This window comes from Ahaetulla prasina, chromosome 2, assembly GCF_028640845.1.
Source record: "Ahaetulla prasina isolate Xishuangbanna chromosome 2, ASM2864084v1, whole genome shotgun sequence".
NCBI classification, from domain to species: domain Eukaryota; kingdom Metazoa; phylum Chordata; class Lepidosauria; order Squamata; family Colubridae; genus Ahaetulla; species Ahaetulla prasina.
The window spans coordinates 151,788,573-151,797,920 of NC_080540.1; positions in this window are offsets into that span (position 1 = coordinate 151,788,573).

Sequence of the window (9,348 nt, forward strand, 5' to 3'; positions counted from 1 at the left end):
ACTATCTTGTTACAACAGCTGGGGTTGTTGGAGAGTACTTAAACAAACCCTAATGGGTTTGTTTGGAGAGTACTTAAAGCAATCTAGTCTCCTAGGTACTGGAAGTAACCTGTTTGCTGATGTTACCTCTTCTTGCATTGCAATCTCCTGGTTTTCTACATGCATAGATGTACAACAAGTAATATCTTGACCAGATTTTAAAACTGTGAGGTAGATGCTACAGATCTACCTATGAAACCAGTGCAAAAAAAAATTATGTTTGAGACTGAGAATTCTTTCGTAACATTGCAGCTGCCTTTTAAGCAACCTAAATTGTGAGAGGAAATGCTGAGGCTAGTGCACAAAACACCTGCAGCAGGATATTTCAACTTGTGTATGACCATAGATCTAATTATCTGGGACTTCTGGTGGTTAGGTCTGAAGGTTGAGATATACTGATATCATTTGTCTTATCTAAATCAGATTGAAGATTTCCAGGCAAGCCTCCAAGTGCTGGAAAATTCAGCTTTTGAATAGACTTTCCACACTTTCTAGGGTTTATCATCACACAGCAGTGGACCACTTCACTAAAATAGAACCTTTTATTTATCTCTTGCAAAGGTATCGTTACCACCAAGGGTATTGCCAATATGTTCCTCTACCCTGTCTTCCATCTGTTTGTCTGCTTTATCTCAGATCCAGGAGCAAAATTACTGCTATTTTCTAGAAGACCCTATTGAGACTCCTCGAAGTAAATCTCTACCAGTCTACTGTTTATTACTCAGAATAGGATGGCTAGATACAGTATACCACTGCGATATTTGAGCAGTATCACCACTGCTACATAGGTACTAGCAAGACGACTGGACTCGGCTATTGCTTCAAGTTACCCTAATGCTCTACATATCTCTATCCAGCAGACTTCATTTTACAATAACTCTGGGTTCCATCTTCAGTTCTTCCCTCGCCACTTAGGACCCTGCTGGGTTGCACCTGAATTCCAAAGTGGAGAAATTCTAACATTTCACCTCAAAGCACCTACACTCATCCTTTTGGGGAAAGAAAGAAACAATTAACAACACTTGGAACGAGGCTGCTCCTATACCTTCCTTTTTTTAAAAGAAGTCCCCTAAATACAATTCTTCCAGAGACAGCCAATGGTTGGATGGCAACCAACATTCTCCAAGCAGAATCTCAGCAGAATCCAGAAAGATAGCAACCAGGACCAAACTTCTTTGGCTCCTGCCTCAAGTCAGCTTAAGTTGTTGTAAGACAAGGCTGTCAAACTCACTGGCCCATGGGCCAGATGCATCACGTGCTGGCCATGTTCACACCGGTTTAGCAAAGAAGAAAAAAGTCCCAATATGTCACGTGATAACACCATGACAACACGAGTTTGACACCCCTGATGTAAGGGGTAAAGCAAGAAATATCTTATAGTTAGTAGGATAGTTTTCATCAGTTGTTTTTGTTCTATCCTAGTTGGCTGAATCTTAGAGATCCTCAGCCATCCATAGCATATTGCATGATATGCTTTCTCAGCCCTGTCATCCCTACTGCCATAGTATTGCCAGTAGTGCTTTTAAGCCGGCTGCATTTTATTTTTTGGTGATATCTAAGGAAACTCCTGTGGCTTAGGTGCCATTCTGCTGGTAGGGTTCTTTCATTTGAATTGCTTCCTATGGTCTCTCAATAGACCAAGTAATTGCTATAGTGCTACAAGTTTAGTTGCTTTTTTAATTTCTACTTCTAAGATTTTTTTTTTAAAACCGCAGGTTCTTGAAACAGATAGAATGTGCAAAGCAAAATAAAAAAGTAAACAAAATAAAACAGCATCAACTGTCATAAAAAAACAACGTGCACGCACACATACACACACACACACACACAAAAACACACACACGAACACACACAGAGCAATGTATTCCCAGGAAAGTAGTACAACTGTAAAAGTCAATCACAAACAGCCAGGTATTAAAAATCATTCATGGCTAAACCCAGAGGAATATAACAATCTTTACGGCTTGGTAGAAAACCTTGATTGTGTGGGCAATATGAAACTCCAGGGAGGCCATTTCATAATCTGGGCATCACGACTATTCTGAATCACCAGCAATAACACCGATGATGGGGAGACATGAAGTGAATTCTCAATTGTCCTATTAAAAAAAAAAATCTTTCCAATGCTCTGGGATCCAAACCACAAACATCTTTCTAATTACCTGGATTTTGTTGATAGAGCACACTTAAATAAGCAGACTTTACCCTGCAATTTCAAAACACTCACAATAACCATTTGCTCAAGTAGTCGTTTCCATTAGCAATGACACCTTGGAAGGGAATGCAAGACTCAGATGAGTTATCTTTTCTACTATTTCTAAAAAAAATGGTCTCCTCCTAGCAGATGAGCCTTGTGATGCCGTGCTGATCCTCTGAGTAGACACTTGCACTAGCGATGATTTCAGTGGGAAGAGAACTGCCTACAGCAAGATATGTGCTGCCTGTGATTCACAGAACTAATCTTGCAGGTATTTATGGAGTTGTCCACATTTCACGTTACTTACACTGAGAGCGCATGCACTAAAGACAAATTCCTTGTGTGTCTAACCACACTTGGCCAATAAAGAATTCTATCTATCTTCTATTATAGAAGTCAAAGCAGATTCATGAATATTTCCCTTGTAGGCCCAAATCTAGACCTAACTCACTCAGATTTCAAGCTATGATTTAGTATAGTGATAGCCACAGTAAGTGGCAGCCATGGTTGTACTTGTTGATGAGTTGTGGTATAATTTCTGAATTGGCTCTGAGGGTTGGAAATTTGGGGCATTGTTTTACTGTGGTCCTTTTCCTTCTTTTGGGGTCAGTTCCAGTCAATGTAGCTTCTTCAGTCAGAAGTTACAGTCAGAAGTCTGAGGAAGCAGCAAAATGTTTCAAATCAAAAAGAAAAGAAGTCCAGTTGACATGACTCAGCTTCCAGACAACCCTAGTTCAATTTGACCAAGGCAAATATGGGACCACCTAGTTCTCAGAATTTACCATCTCTAGATTTGCATAGGGTTGCATTTCCCCATTTAGTAGTAGTGTGCAATCTAGGATTTACAGCTCCTGCTCAAACAGCATGTGGCAGAAGGCCTTTGCACAGAACATGTGGTCCACCAATTGTGCCCCTTCCTGGATCAGGAAGCGCTCCAGGCAGTCATTTCTTTATCACTTTTTTGACAGCTCATCTATTGCAATGTCCTTTACATGGGTTTGCCGTTGATAACTATTTGGAATCTTCAATTGGTCCAGAATGCAATGAGGCAGCAGTGACAGTGTGCGCACAATACCCCTCCTTGGTGAGCTGCATTGTTTGCAAATATGCTTCCAGTTGCAATTCAAGGTATGAAGTTGTACATGGCATAGAGCAGAGGTGAAGAACTATGGCCCTTTTGTGACTTGTAGACTTCAACTCCCAAAATTCCTGAGTCAGCCATGCTAACTCAGGAATTCTGGGAGTTGAAGCCCACAAATCATAAATGGACCATAGTCTCCCACCCCTGGTAATAGGTCCTAGTTATTGGAGGAACTACTTATTTTATGGGTTTTGTCAGTATGTGCTCTCTGGCACATACTGGCAGAGAGGGTTCCCCCAATTAAACAGTGGCCTCTGTTGGGAAGACTTCTCTGTAATGGAACTTGTCCTCTGGACTGTGGTTTCTCGCTAAGATCCAGGTGGCTTCCACCCTTATGAAGTTCTGGAAGGGCTAAATGATCTAGCTGTTCTCCCAGGCCTTGGGTAGAGTATATGGTATCCCTTGGATATGTTTGCATATGTTTTGTCATTAGTACGGCCTGATTTTCCATCTTGTTTGTTTTAATGTATCTTTCATATTGTTCTTTTATATTGTAAGCTGCCCAAAGTTGATCTGAAGTTGTGTATGTCTTCAAGTCACAGTTTTGACTCTTGGGAACTGCCCCCTGCAGTTTTCTTGGCAGTTTTTTCAGAAGTGGTTTGCCAGTTCCACAATTGGGCACTGCCAAAATTGAATAAAACAAAGAAACAAATCTACTTAGCTTCAGCAAAGTGATTATATCATAGGCCCTCATGCTGTGATTTGGCAATTATATTTCTTATACATACATCATTGATTTATCTTTTAAGAAATTAGTTCTTTTCATTTTTTCCACTAATTGCAATGAATCTCAAAGAACCTAAGTTAGGATTTTCTTAAAAGAAAAATATTTGGCATAGATGGCTTACAGAGACAATTTTCTTCTTTTTGCAATATAATCAATATTTTTTGCTGTCAGAGAAAAATGCTTATAATTTTAATACAACTGAAGACTGAAACAGATTGTTCCACTGTAAATGTCTTGCTGTGCCATCCAGCAACCATTTGAAAAAGTTGACAGGACTACAGCAGCCAATAACTCAGGGAAAGGGGATTTTATTCTAATTTAAAGAAATAAATTGATAAAAAATATCAAATTGCAAGTTAATAATAATATTGTGTTTTGTAATGGTTGTATTGCCAAGTGTCAGGCAATAGCCAAATGCCACATAATTGGTACTTTGAGGTTTCAGAGACAATAAACACACCAGTAAGGAAATTTTAAGCTTTCTTTTAGAATAGAATAGAATAGAATAGAATAGAATAGAATAGAATTGAATTGAATTGAATTTTTGTTGGCCAAGTGTTATTGGACCCACAAGGAATTTGTCTTGGTGCATACGCTCTCAGTGTACATAAAAGAAAAGATACGTTCATCAAGAATCATAAGGTACAACACTTAATGATAGTCATAGGGAACAAATAAGCAATCAGGAAACAATATCAATATAAATCGTAAGGATACAAGCAACAAAGTTACAGTCATACAGTCATAAGTGGAAGAAGATGGGTGATGGGAATGATGAGAATTAACTTTAGCAGACAGATTTAAACATAAACACTAAAATATACCAAATCAGATGATGACAAATCTTTTTTCAGATATTGGGAACCCCAGTGGAACAACAGTGGAGAGACCCCAAGATAGCTAAGTCACCCATCAACACCCATCTGTGTTAAAGCTCCAAAATCAAGTGACAATTTCAGAGTATTTTATCCCTATTTTGCATCAGACCATCTGGTAAGAGATTTGGTACCAAAACCTCTTGACTTTGTATGATTCCATGATTGCCGGACCTTAATTACAACTAGACAATTATATGATCTACCCCTAGTTCTCAACCTTGGCAACTTTAAGATGCATAGATTTCAATTCCCAAAATTCCTAGGCTAGCATGGTTAGCTGAGGAATTCTGGGAGTTGATGTCTACATTTCTTAAAGTTGCCAAGTTTGGAAAAACCTGACCTTGATTGTTTATCAACCTAGATTGTTTGTTTAAACCAGGGGTCTCAAGTTTGCATCATCATGGAGTGGTCATGTGATGTATCACAACTTTTTCCCCTTTGCTAAACCCCCTTCGGTAAACCTGGCATAGGCCTGGTCAGTGCGTGACACATCCAGCCCACGGGACACAAGTTTGATCTAGACAGTCATGCAGATTGATAGATCTGGAAGGTAGACCATAAGTCTGGCAACTGTACAGAGAGACAGGGGCCAACTTTACTAATCTTGAGCTCCTCCCTAATGTACTAAAGTTGTGTTAAAATTTCTTCCATAGCAGGAGTAAGGAAGAAGAAGCAAATTAGACACTTAATAATTCATAATTCATAATAGTTGATAATTCAGAATGAACTCTAAACTTCTAGAATCTTCTTAATATGAAGGGGAAATTAAAAGATGTCACTACACTCCTTGAAATAAAAGAGCCTTCATCAATGTCACTACCAAAGCACAATCCAGAGAGGCCCCAAACACTACATCTAACGTTATTTAAATCCGAAACATATAAGCAGCATTGATTCACTTCATTTTTCCTTAATCTATGTTCAATTTACATAGGACTTTCCTACTGATTTGGGTGAAATGTGTTAAAATGGCAAATAATGATAAAAATGTAATCAAAGATTGGGATTCAATTATCAATAAAATTCCAAGTCTTGCATACCTGTGAACTTGTCCCAGAAACAATGATACAGTTTAGTTCAAAGTACTTCAAAATTATGTTTTTATTTAAAAATCTCCTTTTATAGAAGGAAGCCTCTCTCTCTCCCTCATAACAAACCTCATCTATAGGGCTTTCTGATTTCAATTTCCATTCCAAGGAAATCAAGTGCTTTTGTGAAATGATACCAAAGTTTGTATGCTAATCATTTGGCTGATGATTGATTGAAAATTAGCTTATAATAAAAACTTGATTATAACTCCTTTATAGAGAAGAAAGAAAAGGAGAACCTGCCATGTACCTATTTGGTTTCCCAAAAAGAGAGGGTTGGACATCAAGTTAAAGATATCTGCAGGAGAGCAGAGGAAGTAGCTCAGTAGGAGATTTAAATATTTGCAGATTCTCCAAAGAGGATATGAATATGTAGCAATTTTGTCAAGAGTGTTCATTTTTAGGTCAAGTATTGAATGGAATTAATCATTGATTGTCTTGCTCCTGCAAATCATGAGATAGAATTTGAATTTAAAAATGTGCACCATTTCTATTTAAAATGCAACGGAGAGATAAGTTTTCAGGCAACTTTAGTCATGCATGACAGTGTGAAGATGGTGATGGCTTTTCCTTTCTCGATCCCCCTGCATTTATCTGGAAATCCACTCTCTCCTCAAACTATAATAGAGTATATAAAATCAGGGTTAGGGACCCTGCCTTTTGCATCATGGTTAAACCAATCCGATGTAAGTTGAAAATCTGAAACCATAAGGCCAAATATTAAAATAACAAGTAATAAAACCACTCAATTAAAAATTAAAATGCTTTGCTTATATTCAGACCTGGAAATCTTGAACTGGGAAAGGAGGGGCAATCCAATATTTCTTCATGATATCTTGGTTTAAGACTTCCTTTCCATATACTCTTACCTAAGAATACAGGTTCCTGAAATCAACCAGATCCATTTCTATCTAGATACAAAAAGAACTTTATAGCAAACACCTGAAAGAGACTCTTAGATTTAATGGATGGAATATCATCAAAGTATACTTTTCTCTCCTTTCCCAAGTTCTTGAGTTTGAATTGGTCTCATGCAAAGTATTTTAAATTCTGGCTGTTTCAACCTGAGCCCGTCTCTTTCATTAAGAAACAGTTGTTTTGAGTCCAAAACGGCTGTTTTGCATTTGAAGTGGGCCACTCTAATCGCAGCAGAAGCCTTTCAAAGTCAATGTGCTTCCAAAATACTTGAAATAGCCCATTTCCAGTGTGAATTACTCCGAAGTGAAAATAGGACATTTCACAATTTGCAAAGAGTTTAAATTGAAATGTTGTACCCTCCTACTTTGAATGGTACAGTGTATTTTGGAGTCTGAATTTGACCTTTGATTTGTGATCTCTTTTGGTTCCTGATCTGCAAGAATCTTTCCATTCCTCCTTTAATTCTATTAAAATTGTTATATTTCATAATTCTCAGGATATGTACAGAGGTTACAAGTTCTGATTAAAACAAGCAGGACCACAGGACTCTTTTATTTTGTTTACTAAAATGGCTGTTTGTGCATCAGCCAAGCCTTATTAAAACCTTCAAACACGTTCACTTCCTCAACTGCAGTGTGGCTAATGTGTTTGCAGATTAGCAGGCCAGGAAGCCAGGCAACAGCTTTGTGGTGTGCAATAGTATGCTTTGAGGAAATTAACCCTCCTCCCCCTTCTTAATGAAAGTCCTAATTTATTACTAAGAAACTACGTTACTATGAACAGGTTGGACCTATCAACAATTAACAATGCTTTGGTTTCAATTACAGCAATGATTTTACAGGGCCTGCCCTTGAAAAGTACAGAAATTACAACTGAGGGGAAAATGCAATGGCCACGCTGCTGATGAATGTGAGGTACAGGAATCACATAAACTCTCATGGAACCTCTCCTTCTTCTGGACCTCCTTGTGTTCTGACTTGCCCAGATCTCTTTTTTCCCATCCTTGACTCTGTCAGTTGTCATCCCTCCCCAGGTGTATGTATTCATTCTCTGCTTAGCCTTAACCAACTGTCCTGTCTCACAACTTGGCCACTTCTCACAAACTTCCAAGCTTTGATCTAAATTCCCTGCAGCTCCCTCAAGCAGCACTGTTGTGAATGTTCTGGAATCTGGAACAACCAACAAAATAAAGTGCATAAGCTCTTTCTGGTGAACCATTCCAGTTCTTTATTCCTAGCATAACAAGACTAGAAAGACGTCCTTTTTTCTTGAAATACTGTCCCCCTCCCCCCGGATAATTAAAGCAAACTTAATTCAGCTAATACACTATATACCCATGAGTGCGAGCCTATGGCACACTGGCCAGAGGTAGCACACAGAGCCGTCTCTGCTGGCACGGGCATCATTGCTCCAGGTCAGATCTCTGAGGCGTTTCTTTCATGAGCTTCTGTTTCCCTGCAAATGACGATACAGAAGCTCACAAAAGAAAAAGATCTTACCTGTTGCTGTGCTGCCAATGTTGGGGTGCCACCTGGTCTTCAGATCTCTGCTGCAAATGTGTGCAGAGTATTACTATTGCTATCATTATTGCATAGCAACCCTTTGCTGATTTCTCTTCACTCGTCTTGAATCCCCCAGAACCTGTATCTTATTCCTTTTTTTATCTACCTATTGGTTCCAATCTAACTTCAGCTTCATGGCCTGTGGAACTTGCTTCTGTCTAATGTAGCCCCTGTCAGCCAACTGCTTTGGACTGATAGTCCTATTATACTCTTTTCCCAACAAAGTTTCATTCCCCCCCCCTTCTACTCAATGGCACAATCTTTACTTCCCTTCCAATTTCCTTATAGGCTCCACTGACTGGAACAAATCCCTTATTTCTTCCTGTAATCTATTTAAATTATTTTATTCTATGTAAATTCCAGAGCTTGGGGTATGAACTTAGTAATATAGGTTGTAGACTTATCTTTTCAGAGGTTTTGCCAGTATATAAGGAACAAAAAGGTAAAGGCCAGCGTATAGTGGAGTTTAATGTGTGGCTAAAGGAGTGGTGTGAAAGGGAAGGCTTTGGTTTTATTAGTCATGATGTCTGCAACTGGTCCAATGAAAAACTTTACAAAAAAAATGGATTGCATCCATCAAAGAAAGGGTTTGAGTTACTTAGCAATAAATTCATAGATTTTTCTGGATAAACATTTAAATTGAACAGCGGGGACAGAGAATTAATTGATAGAGAACATTTCTGTCCCCAGCAACCCAAAATTAATAGGGCTATCAGTGCATGTAACATAGATGTCTGTGTGGGTAAGATTATCAACCCTGCTATCAAGCAAAACCAAGCATTTAATAGTGAGTGCCAT